This window comes from Vanessa atalanta, chromosome 20 (assembly GCF_905147765.1).
Source record: "Vanessa atalanta chromosome 20, ilVanAtal1.2, whole genome shotgun sequence".
Taxonomy (NCBI): domain Eukaryota; kingdom Metazoa; phylum Arthropoda; class Insecta; order Lepidoptera; family Nymphalidae; genus Vanessa; species Vanessa atalanta.
The window spans coordinates 8,930,387-8,954,428 of record NC_061890.1 but is presented as its reverse complement, the minus strand read 5'-3'; the positions used below and the strand labels follow the sequence as shown (position 1 = coordinate 8,954,428).

The window sequence follows — 24,042 nt, the reverse complement described above, 5'->3', positions numbered from 1 at the left end:
CATTTGCTTAAGAAATATTAACGAATTTCGTTCTGATCAATTTCCATCGTGTCTTCGCCATCGCACGTGACATTGGTGAAATAATCTGTGCCCTCTTGGCACAAATAAAAGCCAAAACAAAACAAAAATAGTTTCATTTTTTATAATATACAAATGGGTCTCCTGCGAAACTTCGAGTTTATTCAAAAGTTTTTTTTAGGAATTTCATGGAAAATCATCGATCGAAAATCATCAAGACACTCATCTTCATTTGGCACCAAAATTATGAAACCTTATTTTAATATAAAATAGTAGATTTATATTAGTTCGATTAGAACAATTGGCGTTTATCGAAAACAATTTTACTTCAATTTTGGTTTTGTTTTTCACTTTTTTTTCTTATACAGCCGTAGTGCTACTCTCTAGCCGACCAGCAAGTTCTTCCGCTCTCTAAAATTCATTCTTTCTTAAATTGAATATTCTTTAATTTTCTGCACAGCTGCGGCTGGAGTTCTTTAAAATGAGACCACAGCCGAATTTTATGTGCAGCTATCTTACGCTCTTGAGCGTATTTCAACACGATTCTTAAACTCATCACAGCTTCGTTTTGTATCGTCAGCCGTGTCAAATACCGCTTTGTTATCGCGTTATGATATCAAACATTTCTTTTTAGTTCAATATTATGTTACAGTAACGCCATGAGGGAACTGAGTCATAGAGGTTCGTCCCCCGTTCCACTTACGTATTTTTCCTAAATTATTAATTAGTTATTATAGTTGGGCAATCTGGGATCCACTTTTGAGTATAGTTAATTATGGAATATCCACAAACTCTTTGGAGGTTGCACAAAACCCTACCACCAAATAAGAGGTGGCAGGTCGTCGGTGCGCATTGGGGGAGGCCGATGATCAGTGTGTTTCAATTGCCTGATAATAATTGAACGATGGTCTTATAAAATCTGGTGTAGGTACAATGCCAACGGCATCTGATCGATTTTCACTTTTGATGGCAATAAGAGAAAGATTCTCTTTCGATATATATACGCGGTTTTTTGATATCTTGATTAGTTTTGGAAATAATTTAATGGTCTTATCATCAATGTTACATTTTTACCGCGTTTTCTGCTCATAGCTCATAATTGAATTTAGGTAGATAACGGCATTATACATATATGTAGTATTAAATTATTTGGTTAGGTTAGTAGGCGAGTAGGGATGACACCTTAACCCGTGTCCACCATAACTCCTATATTCACGTCTCACTCTGCGCGGCTCCCGATTTCGGATTATGTTACTACTTTATGTTATACTGTTCCATAAACTTCGTAAAGTTTAACAAACTCTGATTTACGTTTTTATCTTTTGAATTTTTAATACATTGTAATAATTTCATAATTTATCTTCGTCATATGATACCACGATGAATTCGTCATAAAATCTTGGACATAAAAAAGGCTCCTACTGATATTTTTTAATCGTTCTTTTAACAAAGAGGTTTTATGGGAACAAAGTCATTATGAGATATATTTTTAATTCGATATTAATATTATATTTACTACTCCTCACTGAGAGATCGAAATTCACCAAAATCATAAGAAAATTCGAAGAAATACTTTACACCATCTGAAGTTTGAACGTACTGTACAGTAAATCTAATCTTATAACAACTTTTTTTTTTAATTTAATACACTATTAGAAACAAAAAATTTGTATTTTTATATTTGACAATATCATTGGTCTCATGTCTTGCCTCCCTCCCTGATCCAAGACCCGATCAGTTCCATAAAAAGTTATCGTGTTTTCCGTCGAGAAATTATCAGTAAGTGAAATTAAACTACTCAATATACAATATGATAACTTTTATATAATAAATCCAAGATAAAGATATTAATATTTATATTATATCCGTGTTTGAACATCAATCAACTCGATTAAGCAACAATTTATTGATTTTTTTATGATATTATGTATAATCTAGTATCAATAACATCGTTTTGATATATGCAAAGCGATGAGAAGATTGGGTAAAGTAAGATGGTGATGACATATTTCAAAAATGTATGACTACACCTGAGTGTGTAAGTGACTGCTGATTGGAACGAATGAGAACATACTGCACTATCAAATAAATTGTAAAAAGGTTTTATTGTAGGCGCGAATACCAAATACAATAAAAATGACATATCGAAAAGCTCAAGAATGTCCAGTTTCAGTATTCAAGAGACGATTCGTTTAACTTACGGATAGAAGAATTGTCTGCAAAGCGTATTTCAGAAGCTACCATTGGTTCACTACTAAACATATAACAATCATATAACATAGAGGGGTTTAATAGATATGAGGAATCGTAAATAGTATTGTTTCAATAAAAAAAATCCATAAGACAAACCTTGTAAATGTTTTTTAACTGCTATGTTATATAATACATATGGTCCAGCGCCACATCACGACATCGCCGATAAGCCACCAACCTTGGGAACTAAGATTTTACGTCTTGTACCTGTACTTACACTAAGTATTGATGTGTGGTGGTAGAATATCTGATGAGTGGGTTGTACCCAAGCGCGCTTGTACAAAGCCCTCACACCAATTATAAAATTTGACGAACTCTTACTTTACTTTTAATGGTTCTACAATCGAGTAGAGATCAACTCATATTACACTTTTATTATATTGTCCGGGTAGACATATGACTCCTCTCCACCTAATGGTAAGTGGAAGTGGAGTCCAAACACGAAGACGACTATTACAGTCAGCAAGAAATAGCATCACTAGTCCCCTTTTTATATACAATAAAGCGTATGTCGTTACTATTATATAAATTCAATTAAGCTGTTCTTGATTCGACTCACTGATTGGTCAGTCCCCAATCTACATGATGGTTAAAAAATCAAAAAGCAATTGTATCATTCTTATCAAGGAATTGAAATAAATGTTCAACAGTTTACTATTTTAAAAATTTCAAAAAAATTATATCATACATCGAAACTTCTAAGAGATTTCTAACTTACGTCAACTGGTTAAAACGTTGTAAGTTTTGCTCAACAGTACCTAATAATCATATTTTTTAGAATACAAAACAAGAAGGGCCATTTCGAGACACTCATAACATAAAACTGACTTGATCACGACCCCATAAGTCACTGGAACTAGAGACGCGAAGGCTACCTTAAAATAATATGTCACAAATGACCATAACTTCCTCGAAAAGATAAACTTTTTGACCAATTATGGCCCATGAGCGGTGTTTCCAAAAATCGTATATACGTTTTTTATCTCGGATCAAACCGTTTGGTTGACGTGCTTGATACAATCTGTCTGATTCACCACTTTATAAATGTACCCGATGAAGTGATTTTTGATAACCCACGGGACCTTATGCCCTTGAAATTATGGATGAAATTGCTTCGGATTCAAATATTTGGACGTTCATTTAATTGGGCTTAACGTAAAATTGTTAGTCACGAACGAGATGGGTTGTTACTTCGACTGTTTACAAGGTGATATTATAAGTTGACACGCCATTTTGGTTTCAATAGGTCTTTTTTTTAAATATGCTTATAAAACTGACTTCTAATGTTTATTTATTTATTATTTACAAATAACGCGGGCTTCTGTTTATCTGGTTACACAATACCTCACCTGTTATAAGCAATATATCAAAAGAATTACTTGAAATGTTGGAACTTTTCTTAAACATTTATTTCCTGGTAATCAGTAGGTATGTTTTTTGTTCTTGTAGATAATAATGTACCTTTTGATAGAATGTCGGGTATGGTGGTCAATTCTGAATTAGCCATATATATACACTTTGTTCTCTCTTAGATAGTCTGATGGGGTGGAATTCCTTTACGACCTCAGAGACAGGACAGGACTAGCGACAGTATTGCGACTTTAAGAGAGTGTAACGCTGCCAAATTTCTGTCTCCTGGCTACTGTTGAGACTTTCTCATTAGAAAAACGTTCTAACTTTTTAAGACATAGAAATTGACCCAGGGAATTGGCTCTGCAGCCTTATATTTGGATCAATGAAGCAGTTTATCTAGACAGTTGAAAGAAATAGATGAAAGTAAAACACGTTCATGTAATTAAAACAAAAAAGAAAATTGGGCATCAAAATGCATTGTCTTTAATTATTATTCTCGATTAAAAAAAAAGAACAAATCAACAAAAAAATAATTAGAAACTTTCTAATAATTCCCCCTTGTGTTCGTGCCGATCAAAGTGAAAAATTATGAAATGTTTCAAATAAAAAATAAATAAAAAAAATGGCAACACAAAACGAATCCCAAGCATTCCTCTGGTTCGTGTTGAATTTTTTCTTGGGGCGCACCCCGCAACCCTTTCGGAGGGAGAAAGACCGGTGTATAACATTTCCTTTGATTTTTATAAAAAAAATACTTACTTCTCACCGCGATTTTGTTTCAAATCAATAATTTCTTTTATAGTACATATATTATGAAAAATTTGACTGTTCACACTATTTTTAAAACCTTAATCAAAGTGAGATTAACTCATATGACTTAAACCTAAATGTTGATTGGTTGATTGTCGATGACGTATTGCGTAACCAAAAGTTTTTTAAATTTTAATTATTTCTTTAAGGTATCGAAGCGTGAAACCATGGCCTTAACGCTGCATGATCAAATCAATGTTTTCATCGCCAATATTACCATGAAATCCAAGATGATTTATCTATCTGGAAATTACATACAAAGAATACCATACTCTGTATCGTATTCGTATATTATTCTATATTAGTACAATATAATATATAAAACATTTGACGTTATTCCTTTCTAAATCAGCAACGCACCTCCAAATTTTCTGGTCTTGAAAACGTCCTTGGGAACTGGTAATCACTTTCCGTTAAGTGAGCCAGAGCCTGCCTCACGAATAAAAAGTGTTAATTATACGAAAAAACAAACCAATAGTTATAAAAAAAAATGTCAGTATATCTGGGCCCTTAACAGATTGTCAGTTTATCGCAATCGAATATAAATATAATCGTTGCCGTTCAGCCTCTGCATCAGTTTCTGCAAAGTTGCATTTAGATATAAGTGGAATCGGTTCTGTTACGATTAAACTGAGGTTGATTTTTGTAAGAGATGATCGAAATTGATTCGGAATATAATCGGGACCGTATTACCGTATTGGCCCCCTGTTGCCTTGCCTTACCTTGCCAATTGATATATATATATATATATATATATATATATATATATATGGCAACATCAACATTAATTATTAATTATTATTATTATTATATATATATATAATAATAATTAATAATTAATGTTTTTCATTAAAAAGTTTATCTATTACTTGAGATCTGATAACAGATCAGTTGGAGGCTTAAATTATCCTTCAGGTAAATATTCGTAGCGGAAATACGAGATTTGAGCGTCTATTGTCAAAAAAGTAACCCTAAGCATATTATAAAAAAAAAGAATAAAATAATTATCAATTCATTATTTCGACACCAGCTCCCGGACTATAGAGCGTCGATTCGTGTGTTAATTGTTTGTCCTTCATTATTTCATCTTCAATTGCCCCTTTGTTTCCATTCTTTTCATTCGTTATACAGTCTTTCTTCCAGCGAACGATCTCGTTCATTTTTCAGTCTTTTCAATGGCCCACCGAATTATTTCCTGCGTCATCATTAACTTGCTGAATTTGTTTTTTTCTTTTTTGTTATTTTGGTTCGTCGTTTATTATTTTGGATGGAAAATTTGGAGACTTTATGGCCATTATGTTTGTCTATATTTCAATACAGTCTATTTGGAAGTTAATAAGTAATTTGTGATATTACATTTATTTAAAAGAGAGAGGCAGACTCGTAGATGAGACTGAATTTTATCTATCTCGTTCTGGTAGCAGCACTGACTCACTCACCCAGCAAGCACTCACACAACGGTACCAAGTATTACTGCTTAGCGGTAGAATTTGTGATACAGTACCCAGAGGAGGTAACATAAAGTCCTACAACGAAGTATATATTTTACACATTTTGAACATCAATATGAGGTCTGGTCTGAGTTATCTTTGGCAATCTTTATCGAGACATCGAAATATATTAAGAAACTTTGTAATTTTTGACAGTAAATAACATATATTATTAAATAAAACAGTTGAATGATTGCTTATTCCGCATGGAAATCCACGAATACAGTCTCTACAATTTTTACCATTTGCAAGTAACACCTTAATAATAGTTCTCTTACCAAAAATTTAAATTTATTAATTGGCAAAGCTAAAATTATTTGAGGAATTTTATTATAGAAGAACATCTTGCCCGAGGAAGGTTGAATTGGCTTTACGAAGCCGGAAACCAGGTATCATAAGGTTTCTTTTTACTGTGTTTATACAATGATCGTCACTGCTTCTATCAAAATATATTGTTTTTAACATAATATTATTGTAAATATACTGTGACGTCAACGTAATCACACCAATTGTTAGAAACATCCCCAAGGGTCGAAGCTCTGAGGTTGTAAATGGCTCTAACGGCTATACTAAGTCCTAAAGGCATCCGACGCGTGCAAATTTACGCACAAAACACGAGATAAATTATAAAAACTAAATTAGTACTTGGAAGTACAACTATGCTTAACTAGGTTTGAATCCGTGACCTTCGATTAAGATTTACCTGTTCTAACCACTGGCCATCGCGGATCTAAGAGACTAAAGAGTTTTTTGTCGTTTCTTTTTGCTGGAGGCGGCTTTCCAAAACGGTGGTACAATTGAAATATTGACGATTCAGAAATGCTTATTGTAAAGTTTAATTAAATAAAATACATTTGAAGTGATTAGATTTGATTATGATTATACATAAGCAGCCTGTAATTTTAATTTAATTGATAGCCGAGATGGCCCAGTGGCTAGAACGCGTGCATCTTAACCGATGATTTTGGGTTCAAACCCAGGCAGGCACCACTGAAATTTCATGTGCTTAATTTGTGTTTATAATTCATCTCGTGCTCGGCGGTGAAGGAAAACATCGTGAGGAAACCTGCATGTGTCTAATTTCAACGAAATTCTGCCACATGTGTATTCCGCCAACCCGCATTGGAGCAGCGTGGTGGAATATGCTCCAAACCTTCTCCTCAAAGGGAGAGGAGGCCTTTATCCCAGCAGTGGGACATTTACGGGCTGCTAATGCTAATGCAGCCTGTAATTTTCTCATTGCTGGGCTAATCAAATCAAAATATTCTTTATTCAAGTAGGCTTTTACAAACTTTTTTGGAAGGTCATTTAACAAACTATTTAAAGTAAAGCTACCACCGGTTCGGAATGTAGATTCTACCGAGAAGAACCGGCAAGAAACTCAGGCCTTCTCTCCCTCTGAAGAGAAGGTTTGGAGCATATTCTACCACGCTGCTCCAATGCGGGTTGATAGAATACACATGTGACAGAACTTCGTTGAAATTAGACACATGCAGGTTTCCTCACGATGTTTTCCTTCACCGCCGAGCACGAGATGAATTATAAACACAAATTAAGCACATGAAAATTTAGTGGTGCTTGCCTGGTTTAGAACCTCACGCATGCATGTAATTGCATATATTGTTGTTATTATTACCATAGTGTCTCGAAGTCTGTTTATGAAAACTGAATTCATGTTTCACAAAGCCAAATCAAAACTAACTGTTAACATAAATAACATGATCGATAAGGGTAATCGTTTCATAGCAATATCACGAGAAATAGACGGCAAGTATTGTTACCTTGATTGTGTTTTAATAAAAGCAACGTCAAAAACAAATGACGACTACCCATTTGTCTTAAAGCACCCATTTTGTGAGCACGTTAAGTAGGTCCCGAGAGGCTAAGTGTGCCAAATTTAAAAAAAATATTCCAAAAACAAAATGGAAGAGCGGCTAATCTAAATTGGTACGGTGAACATAAAAATTTTTACAAAAATAATTTACTTTAGTTTCACTGATCCGATGGTTGCATTTTGTGGATGTTGGATGCTGGGTGACGTGCTTATTTTTTATGTGAATTCCATACTCTTTTATTAATATATATAATTTATTTAAATATGTATTGAAGTCGAAATTGTAAGTTAATGCAAAAACAATTTTTTTTTATTTAAAGACTATTCTTATGCTGACCCTATCATAATCAGAACCAATATTGTTTTTATTTCGTAGGTAATTAGTATTATTATAAGAACTCCATTAAGATTTTAATGTCGACAAGAGATTTAAAAAAAATATATTTTATAACAATTGTAAATATGATTTTTGTTTCTGTAGATACTTTGTATAAATAAAAAAATACATATGTCTAGATAGACTGTCGAAGAAGAACGCGTCGAAAAAATGCACGCACACTAGTAAAGTATTATGACGTATGGATAGTGTAACGCGTAGCTGTCACGCACACCAGGATAATAAAGTTTACTCGTTTGTTTTAGTTATTTTGTAGTACAGCACTCTAGATCTAGATATATAAATCTAAGTATAAGACATACAAAGCACGATTGAGGTTAAATAAATAAAGCAACAATATATATAGCAAAGTTATTCTAATTTGATTTTGACATTTAAAAAAAAAATTGTAATTAATTTATAAAGTGTCTGCTTTGAACTGTTGCTTCTTATTTACAAGTAAAGGCAAAATCATTATTAATTGAATTTGTTAAATAATTACTTATTGATTGATAATCGAAAAATTACAACCGGTTCGGAAAAAAACACTTCAGACCTGACGGAAACGGTGGCGAAACCTTAACAATGACATAAATATAACCTTATTAAATATGACAACAATAAGAATGAAATCATAATCACTTCAAATAAATTAATATTAATTTTAATTATAATGCTTTCTATTTGGAACTTCCGCCATGCTGCTTGAATTTGTATTGGTGGGTCAACATATGGCGGAATGTTACTCGACACGAGTTTTCATTACGATTAGTTCTTTCAATGAGCACCAAATATAAACACAAGTTAAGCACATGATTAAGATTCAGATGTGCAAACCAATTTCCTTATCAGCACAATAACAAATGTAAATATGATTTTTTTATTTCTGTAGATACTTTGTACTTACATTAAGTATATATATGTCTAGATAGACTGTCAAAGCTGACAACGTGTCGGAAAAAAAATACATGCACACTAGTACACTACTATGACGTTTAGCGAATGTCAAGTGTATCTGTCACGCACACCAGAATAATTACATTTTACAAATCGTCATTGCAGTAATACGTTATTAGAACCTTATAGAATCTTAATGTATATTTAAACAATTAATGAATTAATTAATAACAAAACATTAATCATTTAATTAATGCAAATCAAAGATAAATTTTAAGAAACCCAATACAGAATTTATAACGATCTTTGTCGAGAGGCAACAATCAGAATAGCACTCGAAGTGGCGGGACGTCACAGAGGGTCACCGAGGGCCCTCAACCAAAGGGTTGTTACAAACGAAAATTTCAAAACAGTTGATTTCTAGAAAATTCCTATTCGTACTTGAGTTTGCATTGTTACGTGTCTCGATGTGAATCGATTTGATAGCGATTTAAAACGTCAATAAATTTTGTTAAAATATTTGATAAGTTTTGACTAATAATGTTTGCGAATTTTTGATTGATTGGTTACTTTCGCCGACAGGAAATATTATAGCACTCAAGTGTGCGCAAACATACATACACCCTTTATGATGTCATTCTCATAACCGGACGCGACTGGAACCCGCCACGAGCGTAGTTAAAGGAACGGACTACAGGAACTAACGGATTTACGTGTTGTCTAAAGAACGGGAGCTATATATACATGTAAATGTCCATATATATATCCATAAATATAAGGACAGAAGCTATAATTCCTTCATTAAGAATTATTAAAGCTTATGTCAAAATATAGAGTTATGCTTAACATAGGAAACAGAAATATAACCACATAAAAATTCGATCGATTTTTATCACCTAAAATTGTTAATCGTTTATGTGTATTGATAGGAATCGATAGCAAATGCGACACTTAATTGGTACCATTCGATCGTGACGTTTGTTTTTCACTTGTCATTTTCTGGCAGATTGCGCCAGAGGGCACTCGAGTTGAGTTCGAATCCCCCAGATATTACTTTGAACTGCAATATCTTGATATATTATTTGTTAAATGTGATACTATATTGATGATCTCAATATTATTATAAATGTAATTTCAAAAGTTTTCATTGACTTCATTTTATTTAATTTCAACGGTTTTTAGGCTGTGTGTTCGCTCTTGACCATAATCATGGAAATGATGTATTTGCCTAATTTCATAAAAACACTTCTGAGATCCAGAGACAGACTGAACAAAAACTTTTTAGTACCTGTATTTGCACCTAGGATCCTAGTTCTATAGTCTAGACAAAAAGAAACAGACGATTATTTCATTGTAGACTAACCTAAAAGATATATCGTCATACATGAATGTAACACAAATACTTTTAAAAATTAATATTAATAAAACACAAATTTCAATCAAGGTACTGTTTCAATGAAATTTTATGTTTACTTTAAAAACATTTTATGTATTTAAAAAGCTATAAACAGACAAACAAAATCCGAATCAGTGGCAATTTGAAGTCGTTCCGATTGGCATTCGCCTGCCGAAATCAATTAAGTGCTTGTATTAAGCCGACTTGCTACACTTGAGTCTACAAAACTTAAAGACAAACTAAATTAACTCTTACAACACTAAAAATAAAGTTCAAATATGATCACAAAGAATGCAAAATTAAAATTGACGAACACGGGTAGGATATAATTCAAAGAATATTCGGATTACTTGAAATGACTGCCAAAGCGAGCCATTACAGGATTTTTTCTTAGTTTTCGATATGAAAAAGGCAAAAAGTACGACGCAACGACCGCGGTAACATCAAAAGAGAATTTACGGTTCGGTGTCTCGCTCGCACGTATGTCGTAAAGCGGGATGGTTATACATTAGGAATAAAATGATCCTTTGTGGCAAGTAAAAAGCCGCGGTACGTAAGGTGTTATATAGTAACACTGTTAAATAAACATGTGTTATGTTTGCGATGCGTTTAAAAAACAGTAATTGAGTTACATACCTTGGGTATTGCAATTATAACTTCTAAGGATCGTTTGAATTCAGCCAAAGTGTTATGTCTTTTTATGATCCAATAAGCCCGATGGCCCAGTGGTTAGCATACATTCAACCAAACTGATGATTACGGGTTCAAATACCACTGGATTATCATGTTGTTAATTTCTGTTAATTCTATTATTTTTTACTTTTTTAAGTTTGGAATTGTTAAATTTGTGTCTGTACAAATATGCTGTCCGTGCCTTTGACGTGTCTCTTATTTTTAATTTGTATTTTTGTGTGCTTGTATTATTTACCTTAAACTTGATTTGAGATGCTAACAATTCAAGTTTGAAGATTTATTATTATTATTCGTATTACAGGAAAACATCGTGAGGAAGCATACATGTGTCGTTTGAACCATATTATTACATACATATATTATACAGATTGTATTAACATCGTGATTGGTTATGTTCTTGGTGGTGGAGCTTTGTGCAAGATCGTCTGGGTAGGTACCACCCACTCATCAGATATTCTACTACCAAATAACACTACTCAGTATTGTTGTGTTTCAGTTTGAAAGGTGAGCCAGTGTAACTACTAGCACAAGGGACATAACATCTTAGCTTCCAAAGTAGGTGGCGCATTGGCGCATTTTGCAGGTGGTGACCAGTTATTGTCAGCCCATTTGCTATATTGTTATTTATGCCATTACCTTACCAACATAGTATAAAACAAAGTCACTTCCCGCTGTTTGTCTGTAACGTATGTTTAGATCTTTAAAACTACGCAACGGATTTTGATACGGTTTTTTTTCAAATAGATAGAGTATTTCAAGAGGAAGGTTTATATATATAATATATGGATAACATAGAAGACAAACACTGATAATTCTAGAGGTTTCTAATATAATGTCGTATATATTTTTTTTTTTTTTGCAAACGCTGGCTGAACCCTACGAGATAGATCAAAATAAAGTACTTCACAAAAACAGCACTCGAAGTAACTGTACATCTAAAAAATAATCATATATTTTTTAATATATTAATTAAAATGGCAAATAAGAGAGAGCGCAATTAGTCGATGTGCATTAAATAATAATGAATTAAAACGAAAAAACAAATAAATCTAAAATACTGCTATCCAATTCACTTCACTTCAGAAATCACATAAACTCTTAACTTAATTTAAGCTCGCGACTCTTATAAAAACTCCGAACTCTTCCATTAAGCCATATCGTCCGTCGTGCCATATTATTTAAATCTACAAATTTCATCTTATAAGTTCAGACGTAAAAAATTGCATCCACTCTTATTAAGTTTAAGCTAAGCTCAGGTTCAAGTCGATGACTAAGTAAGCAAATTCTTGGCTGCGACGTAAAAAGGTTCAACGGAGGAACTTTTAATCGGGACCATCTAATTACTGCCTCCGAACGTGCACTAAGAATTTGAAGTGTAAAGAGGTTAGTACAATGTAAGGAAATATATTTTATAATGTAACCAAAATTTTAATTTATGATCAATACTAATATTATAAGTTCGAAAGTATTCTGTCTGTCTGTTGCTCGTTTATGACCAAATTAATCGAATTTTATGGCTACGCCGCGCCAAAGCCGCGGGCGACAACTAGTTCCGAATATTATTTAATCGTTTTTTTTTTTGATTAATTCAAATATTAACCAAATCCGTGAGACATTTTTTGAGTTCATATCCATCTCTTGCCTATTCCAATCAGGGTAGGACTGAACCCAAATTTGTCATTAAATTGATGAGATATAATTGGTCCAGATCTTGAAAAATCTATACTATATGGCGCAAAAAATGTGTTTTATATGTTGCCCAAAATAATTATCAGAATATGGGAAGTAAAATTAAAGTGGATATCGGTAGTTAAATAAATATATGTTAATCAAGAACTGTTCGTAGTGCACAATACAGACGTACTGTAAGAAAATCGCATGAAATACGTTAATCCGTTTGTTTATCATTACTCCTTCTTCGATTGGAATAAGAACACGTTTGCACATGTTAAATATCATCCATACTATTTTATACGTTTTGTAATCAGCGTTTGACGATAATCACTTCTGACGGAACCCAAAAAAAAACATCCGGCAAGATGGTGTATTAGATTAAATCACAGTTAGATTAAGGTCCATTGTAAAATCACTCCATTAATAATAGTAAAATGACACTTGCTAGAACAGCGAGTGAGCCAGTGTAATAATAAGTACAAGGGTAATCTTCCTAATTCCCAAGCTTGGTAGCGCAGTGGTTATGTATGGTTAATGTTTCTTACAACGGCGATGTTACACTTATCATCAAGTTGTCCATTGGACAAACCACCAAGATAACATAAAAAATAATACACCTGTTATTTGAGGGCTGAGTTCCACGAGTTTATTCTCATTGTTCAATTTAAAGCTTAAAACAAAAAAAATAACCGATGAATTTCTTGCGCTGGTTCTTCTCAGGTCATGGTATTTTCTTTTCCGAATCGGTGGTAGTGTTAAATTTGACAATCAATAAAAAAAATTAATGCTCTTGAATAAAAAAAAATATTGATTTGATTCGTGTTGTGTAGATTCAAAACGACGTAACAATCTTCTGTTTTATTAAAATATCGCAGCTATCATAATCCCTTTTTAAAAATAGTCTCAACATTTATAAAAAAAAAAAAACACTTAACACCTTAAAAAGAAACGTCAGTTTAATATTTATATACCTTTAGCTGCAAGTGGCTTAAGGAAAGTGTTTTCGCAACTGAGGAGACATCGGGCTTAAAAATGAACGCATAAATCACGATCTTCGGCCCTAATTAATTCCTCCAGGGCCGTGAAAGGGTTGAAATATATAAAAATCCCTTATTAACTTCTCTTTTCCCTTTCAGGTACGGAACACGTATAAATATAATTTCGGAAGCATTGTTTTGACTACAGTTCTGATGTTTAGGGATCAGTAATATTAAAAAGTTTGGTTAGTATTTAAAACGTCAAGTAATGTCTCGCCTTGTGGATGAGACCAACTAGAAGCCTAATTACCAGTTTACTTGGTTGTTGGGTTTTGTGTAAGCCCATCTGCGTAGGTACCACCCACCCATAATGCCAGGCAACAATATTAGTAATACTGTACTCCGGTTTGAAGGATGAGGAAGTCAGTGTTACTAAAGGCACAAGGGACGTCACATCTTAGCTCCCAAAAATGGCACTTTGGTGATGAAAGGTCTATGGGTGGTGGTGACCACTTACCACCCAGTGGCCCATTTGCCTGACCACCTATATAATAAAAACGAAACAAACAAGCCGTAATTCAAAACGGCATGACGCTCTCTTATGCCGTCGTTACTCTCCGACGGCGCCCTTCTAGACACTTCTGCTAATGTTATTCACGTGCTCTAAATGCTAGAGATAACCTCGGCTCGGTGCAACCATAACGTTGCCTCGAGCTGGTTGGATGTGTGGCAGAATATCATCCAGTCCGTGAATATTTCCTTACTACGTTCGTTCACCACTAAAAATTTTAACTCACGATCTACATGTAAGATTTAACGTGTGTACTGAAATATTTCTTAACAATTTAGCTTATCATTTTTACACCTAAACATAATAACAATGATTAGTATTATCTGATTTCGACAAAAACTTAATCCATCTCACAGTTGAAGGAACACGAATGAATCAAAACATCGATGGGAACTTAAAACTACGATTCATCGATTTTTTTCCTACACTTACAGAAAATGATAACTGTCGAACCGAAGATTAAATTCAACCGAAAAATAGCTTTATAACGACGCAATAAAGTTCATTATTAATTATTTCGAATACACTATTACTATATTCAAAAATCAATTCATCCGGTTGTTCCATTTCAATGTTTCTTATTGTTGATGTAATAAGGTTCATAATGCGATCGCAGTTTATTCAATATAGACACTTGAACGGATTTTGATATAAATAGTGGACAATGATAGAAATCGATGAGCTCTGAGCTTTAAGATTGAAATCAATCAGTCTGACGGTAGGTGGCAACCGAATTACGATTGAGAAATATTACAACTAAATAATGCTCTACTTAATAAAATTAAGCTATTTCGTTCCTTAGGCAAAATAATGATATCATTGGCATTACCATGGCTCAGTGGATGGAAGAAATCGTTGGCTCAAATTCTAGTCAGTCCAACCGATATTCCACGTGACATGTATTCAGAAAATGGTAAGTGTACTATTTGATTATAGAAATAAATATAGCAACATAATGATAAATGCAAATACGACTTGTTTTGGTATATGAATACTGTATTGTCATCAAATATACTAAAATTTTGATTGTGATGTTGTCTGGTAATAAAAACACGCAGGCACGTTGACTTAAGATAAACTAATTATTATTCTTATTATTATAAATAAAATAATTCTTTTGAAAATGATTGTAAAAATAAAAATATAGAAAGGATACACCAGAACAAAAATTCTTGTAGAATATGTTATGCTGTTATGTAGTTATGTTAGTAGAGAATACTTCATGTTCGAAGTTCTAAATACAATCATTATTAAACCGAGTCAATGATATTAAATAATTAAGCACGTAACTAGTTTCAAAGAAATACTTATCTATACATATATCTAATAAAATTGGAGTGTCTGTCTGTAATATTAAAGTAACCGCTTTTTACTAAAGCATATGTATACACGATACATACCAAAATTAAACATTTTTTACAAATATTGTCTGTCTGTTTGTGCCGGCTAATCTCTGGAACTGCTGGACCAATTTTGACGGGACTTTCACTGGCAGATAGCTAATGTAATAAGGAGTAACTTAGGCTACTTTTATTTTAGAATTATGTATAAAATAAAAATAAAGTCACGCTGTAATGTCCAAATAACTTAAATTCACGAAGTCGCGGGCACAGCTAGTTTAATATAAAATATGTCTAATGATACACGGCATTGACATCCAAACATAGTTATAATAATAATATTAATAAATGAATCAACGAATGTATTTGAGTGCAAAAGTAAGTTCTATCAATTAGTTACATTAACAAATATCTGCGGAGACTGGTGTGTACATTAGATCACCAGGCCCTTAACCCTCAATTGATAGATTATTATTTGTACGTTTTGGTAGGTACCACCCATTCATCATCATCATCATCATATTCTACCGCCAATCAGCAATACTTGTTCAGTATTGTCACCACAATACCAGTTTGAGAGCTGAGTGAGTGTAAACAGGTGCAAGGGACATAAGATCTTAGTTCTCAATGTTGGTGATGTATTGGAGATTTAAAGAGTGGTTAATAATTCTTACAGCGCCATTGAGTTTTGGTGATTTAGCCTTACCATGAGGTGACCCATTTTCCCGTCCGCCTACATGTATGTGTGTTAGTTATGTTTATTTCTAAACAGTAATTGGACGAAGTATACAAAGTTGTCCTTACAATGCATGTATGTTTCATGTCTCTCTTGCCAAATTTTATTGTTACATTAAAGATATTTCATCTTATAAGAGCATTGATTGATTTATTTTTTAACTCGTTGTCGCCCGCGGCGTCTCTCGCGTTTTAGGGTTTGGTCGTTAGGTATAAAAAAGTAGCCTATGTCCTTCCTTGGAGTTCAAGCTTGCTTCAAACCATATTTCATCAAATTCGTTTCAATCGTTTTGCTGTAAAAGAGCAACAGACAAACATACAGAGTTACTCTCGCATATATATATAATCTACCTTAATATTTTTTAAGTTATTGTTTTTAATTTAATTATTAATGTTATCATTTTCTCCTTCTGTTTTAAAGCTGTCTTGTGTTTGTTAATTAATCATTTTAAACTTTTATTGGTAATTATTTTTTACTAATTAAATTTACTGTTGGTTTCCCTAAAATAAATACTGACTCAAGTCAATATATTAAGGAAACAAGCGATGTATTTCAAAGAAATAATTTCGAACGCGTCCTACAAATGATTTCGTTAATACAGACAGCAGGTGAAGAAAAAATTTCGTCGGTACGTTTCGGTATTTCCTTGCAATTATTAGTCGGTAAGTATAATTAAAGTTTGCTGAATTCTCACCTAATTAGGTTAAAACGGAGGAAGCTATCGAGTAACCGTATCATAGCGTAACAATTAAATACATTTACATCGTGAACATAAAAAAAACGATAAATGTCATTACGAAGAATTGTGTTTTATATAAACATAAGCAGCCCGTAAATGTCCCACTGCTGGGATAAAGGCCTCCTCTCCCTTTGAGGAGAAGGTTTGGAGCATTTTCCACCACGCTGCTCCAATGCGGGTTGGCGGAATACACATGTGACTGAATTTCGTTGAAATTAGACACATGCAGGCTTCCTCACGATGTTTTCCTTCACCGCCGAGCACGAGATGAATTATAAACACAAATTAAGCACATGAAATTTCAGTGGTGCCTGCCTGGGTTTGAACCCGAAATCATCGGTTAAGATGCACGCGTTCTAACCACTGGGCCATCTCGGCTCTGTGTTTTTATATAATTAGAATTTTAAAAACTGTTTCGAAGGTCGTTTTATTGCTATGTTATGACAAGCTTTCTGACCCGAATACATAGGGGTGAAATGCATACAAAATACTACCCTTTCCATAAAGTTAAAATTTCCAAAATATCTTTGTAAGTGGGAATCTACGTCGTAAGGAGTAACTATGCTAAACTTCAAGTAAGTCGAACATATAGTTATGTTTGTTACTAGTAGTCGCTCGTAGCTTCGCACGAGTTTTAGAATTTGGTGGTCAGGTGATGGAATAAAAAGTATAGTCATTTTCTGAAGTTCAAACTTAATTCATACCAATTTGACAATGAGTAACAGAAAGGCAGGCAGTTATTTTCGCATTTATAATATTAGTACATCTATACTGAGATATATTGAGCCGAGATGGTCCAGTGGTTAGAACGCCTGCATTTTAACCGATGATTACGGGTTCAAACCCAGGAAAGCATCACTGAATTTTCATGTGCTTAATTTGTTCTCTTATTATCAAACTGTTTTTTTTCGCTCCAATCAGCGTCCATCAGATATTCGCCAGGACAGGATTATTGATAGAATGTTGCCGTTGTAGCCCATGAGTTAGGTGGATTCTGTGTCAAAAATGATCATCGCACTGGCATTTCAGATTAATAATGTTGGGAGGTATGTCGGTTATGATTTGAAATTTGGCTTCGTAATAATTTAAACCAAAGATCTTATGGTCCAGAAAAGCACCTTGGTCCTTACGTTTACGTAAGAGACACTTCCTGATCTTATACAGGTATGTCGAATAAACGATAAAGCTTCAATAGCGCAATGGATTACAGGCCGTATAAGGTGTTAAGAGTTGCAAGTTCGGTCCCCGCTAGCCCAAAAGTCCAAGGGGTCACCCTTGAGATATTGACATCTCCACTCCTAGAAAAAGCTTTAAGCTAAATTGGAGAGATAAATAGGAATAAATATTAAAAAATCCTCAAAGTAGGGTAGTTGTACTCCGATTATTTAAAAAAAAGAAGAAAGGATAAATGTCATTCAATAGGCACATGACTGTATGTATGTATACATATGTATATAGAACTAGCACCCCGCCCTGGCTTCGCACAGGTTAATAATGTAACCAATTCAATTTTAATACTTGAATTTATAGTTCCGGAGATTATCCCCTACATACAACATACACACAAGCAAATTTTACCTCCCTACAAAATTAGTTTATATTTTAAAACGAGCAATACACAATCTCTAACCGCCGGTATCACGTCGATAAACTTGAATTAATTTAATTTTTTATGTCTTCTAAGTTCTTTAATCTGTTGATAATTATTGCAAATAATAAATTAAATATATTATTTTTATGTTTAAAATTAATTGTTTCTATTTTGTTATAATGTGTTTTTAATGAGTAATTAATAACTTGACGACATGTTTGGGAAGTCTACGTTTCCCATGATTATCGAGCGGACGCGATTTCACATATAAAACATGTCGATAGTCGAGTGTTCCTCGATATGAGCCAGTGGCTACAAAGCGTGGATCTTAATTAAAGATTTTAGGTTCGAACTCAAACCAACACCAGACAGACCAGTTTTAGTTTTCATGTGTAATTGTGTGAGTGTTCTGAGACCTTAACCTATATCTACTTTTAGTTCTCGTACAATGACGTGTGTATTTTATAACCAGATCATTACACTCAAGTATCAAACACTAATTGTAAACATTTGACAGGCATCTCTAGCATCGAACGTGTTATTTACTTTTGAGCAATTATTCTAAATTCGAATCAAAAATCTAAGTTAAATTTTGGAAACAATATAAACCATTGCATGATTGCATTATCCTAAAACAAAAATGATAGCCGGACGGGCAAATGGGCCTGATGGTAAGTCGTCACCACCACCCATAGACAGAAATCATTGCTTACGTCTCCAATGCGCCACGAACCTAAAAACTTAGTTAAGTTATTATCCCTTGTGCCTGTAGTTACACTGGCTCACTCAAACCGAAACGCAATGATGTTAAGTATAGCTATTTGGCGGTTAAATATATGATGAGTGGGTGGTATCTATCCAGTAAAATAAAATCTGTGAAGAAAAATAATGATCGCTATAGTCACAGGTTCTATGCAGCAACAGAATCGAAGTTTAAAATAAAAATGTAACCTTAACATCCATTACTAATTATGACATCAATTATCAGCTAATTAGTCAGTGTGTACAAAAAAAATATAGGGCATGTCTACATATAGCGTATCCGGGAAGCACGTGTGACCTCCGCTTTAATTGATCGCAATTGCTAATGGAATTTCACTTATTTTTAATGCAGATGATTGTTAATCGTGTAAGTATTTAAAGGTGTAGTTAGTAGTCTTTGTATAAATGGCCAATTGTTGGGCCAAGCCCTCATTTGAGATAAAGTTCTACTAGTCCAATGTTGGTTGGCGGATATATTTGGATATTTTTACTCGACCCATGCAGATTTCCTCGTGATATTTTCTTGTATCAGAGAGCTCTTGCGTTCTAGGAGTCGTCGGGTATTTTTTTTTAATGGCATAGGTTGGCGGACGAGCATATGGGCCACCTGATGATAAGTGGTCACCACGGCCCATAGACAAAGGCGCTGTAAGAAATATTATCCATTCCTTACATCACCTATGCGCCACCAACCTTGGGAACTAAGATGTTATGTCCCTTGTGCTTAGCAGACAGAGTTACTTTCGCATTTGTAATATCATTATAAATAAATAATAAAAAATTTAACCGAATATGTAGAGATATTCTCATGCAGAATCTTGAATCTTGATTAATTAGCCGCTCGGCCGTTAAAAATGACTACGGCTTTACTAATTAACAGTGTCCATTAGTTTAATGTAATACGTTTTCAATAAAATACCCACGCCTGCGTCCTCATGTCGAATCGATAAATTGTTACAGCGTTTACTAATGAGCAACTTGTAATGAAATTAATGTTGTTACCTTTTATTTAAACGCCATTTGAAATATTGAGAATGTCAAGGTCGAATGTCATTGCAGCGTTAGGTATATGACGTTCGAGTGTTTGACACATTTTTGATGTTAGAAAATCTTTATAATTGATATTTTTCATTCTGTTTAACTTGAGTGTATTCTTCTCGTGAATTTCTAAGTTTTATAAATTGCACTGAATATATTTTTTTTATAATTAGTATATAGTCTAGGTATTAAAGTGTTTGTACGAAGCCGCAAACATGACAGTACAGGATCACACACAAGCAGCATTTGTATCTCTGGGTGAGACAGGGAAATGTAATTTCACCAGAACTCGCATTGATATAACGGCGTTGTCATCATGGAAGACTGCATAATTTGGAAGATATGCTAAACAGCCCGAGCGATTCTTCAAGACTGATAGGTTTTGGGGTGAACATTGATCATAGACCAAGACCATGACCAAAATTATTGGTCACGACAAACATATATCCCCCGGGACTCAACTCGAAGTCGTGCAGGAATATATGTAACTGGGCTAAACGTGGACACTCACCGTAGACTTTCAAAGCGCTCCACAATTGTCTTGATAATAGGTCATAATAAATTTAAATCATCATATTCAAATGAAACCATTAACAAAATTATATTACAAAACATGCTCTATAAATATTAACACATGTAAAAATATAATTTAGATCAACCAACACATAATAAATTAAACTATATCTATGCAATAAACATTCAACATACAATATATCAAATCAACCAATTAAAACGAAAAATTAAGATATAAATACGAAAAAACATTTTAACGTTAAATATTTATTTAATCAAAAAAATATATCGAAATCAAAACTGGTTTGAAATACGGAATTAAATCATTTTAAAATAACCATTAAAGTCGAAATATTTATTCGTGAGATTTGTATTACAAGATTTTTTTGTCGTCTGTGTCTGTCGGCCTGTCTCCTTGGAGATTACTGACGCAGGTTTTCTTATCGACATGTGTGTGCACACAAATATAAATACAGTTTCTATTCTCTAAAGCCCATAATCAAACTCGACGTTATATGCATATATTGAGGGCAGGACCAACAGGTTTTGAAACAGCAACGCTACTGACAAAAATGGAGCTGCGTCTGGGAAATTTCTTAACTGAAACCAAGATTATTAATATCAATAGATTCAGACATTTGAACGTAAGACCAGAGGATCAGCTGATTAATAAATGAACCATTGGCGTCTTTATTATGAATATGGTTTTCAATTCTAGAATGGAAACATCAAGACGTCCAGCTTCATCAAGACATCGAGACGTACAAATTATTAACAGTTAATATTTTAATTTATATTAAAACAATGTTTAATTAAATAGCTGAATCTACTTCGTATTAAAGATACCGAAATATGCCTGTTAATACATAGAACTCGTAGATCTTAAACGAAGATCGCGAGCTTAAATCCAAGCACCATAAGATTTCTCTTGCTTAAAATTTGATGATGAAAGATAAGATCTTGCATTATGTGTAACCGGAATTAACGAGTGTGATCGAGAATTTTCTTTAGAAGGAAGTACAGGAAGGAGGTAGTAGGTAGGTAGCAACAGTTTGTTACGACATACGTCAAAGTTTGTTAAAGACCGGCAGCGCTCCTGCAAGCCCCATATGTTGCAGATGTCCATGGTGGGTGGTAGTCACTGTCCATCAGGTGAGCCTCCCGCCCGTTTGCCATGTATAGCATAAAAAAAACTGTTAGACTAAATATGATATAGACAAGACTAATTACATAATTATAATTAGTGTTGGCTATATCTACATTAAAAAATCTTTAATAATAGGGATTATTTATATAATAAAATATTTTATAAATAATATTTTATATGTTATACATGTATTATATTATCTAATAAATAAAGAAATATTGAATTATTTGATATTTTTTAAATTTAAACATAAATTATATTAAGTAGTATTTTTTTTTAAATGTGCCAGTACTCGAATCATGATCGTAATAAAATCGATGTCAAATCCAATTAGCATAATCGCGATAGTGTATTACAGCCATAATTATAATTTATCGCTAAAATAAATAGAATTGAATCGAATAATCGTATGTTATCTATAGTATAATCTACAAATTTTACATATAATATATATCTTATTAACAATAAATTCAAAAATAGTTAAAGATCTATTACTTTGCTTTGTATCAAAATCTAAAGATTTGGTGGTGAAACATATTCTGGTAACATCGTAGTCAAGTAGGCCATTGACCTTTTTGGATTCGCCGTTCGGACGTCTTCGACTGAGGTTGTGTTGAATATTGCGATAAGATTTTACGATTTGATGAATTAAAACGACACCTGGCTTGTAAACTGGTTTTCGTTATCTCTGACGCGTAACATCTGGACTTTTTGCTTTGTATATGGACACTTGTTTTGTTTAAGGATTGGTTTTTGTTGTCGTGGAATAGATCTTTTTAGATCTTGTTTTTGTTTCAGTTTTTATAAATTAATATATATATAAATATATATATATATATATATATTTTTTTTTTTTCTTTCTTTCTTTTTGTTTGATGTTTTTATTTTTCGGCGATGGACGTCGACACTGAGTTGTCGTCCGACGCCTTGGTTGGCAGAAAACGCCCTCACGGGGGCCTTGCTATTTTTAACTCTGACTCTGACACGGAGACGGAGACGAGGTTAGCTGCGAAGAACAAGCCTGCCATTCGCGGCAAAACCGCGAAAGGACGTGGTAGTGGTCTTGCTCGGGCTAAGGCTGAGCTGAAAGCCAAGGCCAACGAAGCCAGAGAGGAAGCCTTCGAGCGATCGCTGCGTAGTCGAGCGTTTCGAAAGGACGCTCCTCAGGTTGTTTTGGACTCCGAGGAATCCTCTTCCTCAGATGTACACACCGAGGATCCCACGAAGTTGGGTGCGGAGGAACTTCGAGCACAAGCTGGCCGAAGCGCAGCTCTCATTGTGGAGGTGGCCCAAAAATCCTCTAACTTAAAAGGAGGCTTTGCAAAGAGGCTGAGGGAGTCGGCGGCTGCACTGCAGGGCATTGTAGACGCCTTAGCATCTCGGACAGAAGCCGAGGAGACGCGAAAGCTCCGCGTTGATAATGGCCGCCTGCGCAAAGAGGTGGACAGCCTCAAGGCCGAGGTGAAAGCTCACCGCCGCGAGTTCGCGGAGATGCGGACCAAGGTGGCAGGGGCAAATGAGGCATCCGGCTCTGCACAGGATGCTCAGATGGAGAAATTTAAGGCCTCCATAATTTCTTCGCTCGGCGTTATGTTTAACGCCCGATTTGCAGTACTAGAGGAACGCTTGCCACCCGCAAAGATACAACGCCCTCCGTTAGCTGCGGATAAGAGGCGGGAGTCGGCGCAGCAAATTGCTGCGCCCTACGCGCAGGCAGTCCACCCGGCTCCACTGCCGAAAGTTACACCCGTGCCAAAGCGGGCGCCACGTGCTGCTCCGACAGCACCTATCGCTGGTCCTTCAAGCGACCAGACTACGTCGGAGACGATTCCAC

General features: G+C 34.2%; 1 long non-coding RNA gene across 1 annotated transcript; it reads right to left on the bottom strand.

Annotated features, from left to right (window-relative positions):
* Nucleotides 1-418: 418 nt before the first annotated feature.
* LOC125071957 lies at nucleotides 419-23,723 on the bottom strand. Its single transcript, XR_007119946.1, has 3 exons — nucleotides 23,160-23,723; nucleotides 3,789-3,794; nucleotides 419-429 (listed from the first exon to the last, which is right to left on the bottom strand). It is a non-coding gene; the product is annotated as an uncharacterized LOC125071957 (long non-coding RNA).
* Nucleotides 23,724-24,042: the final 319 nt, after the last annotated feature.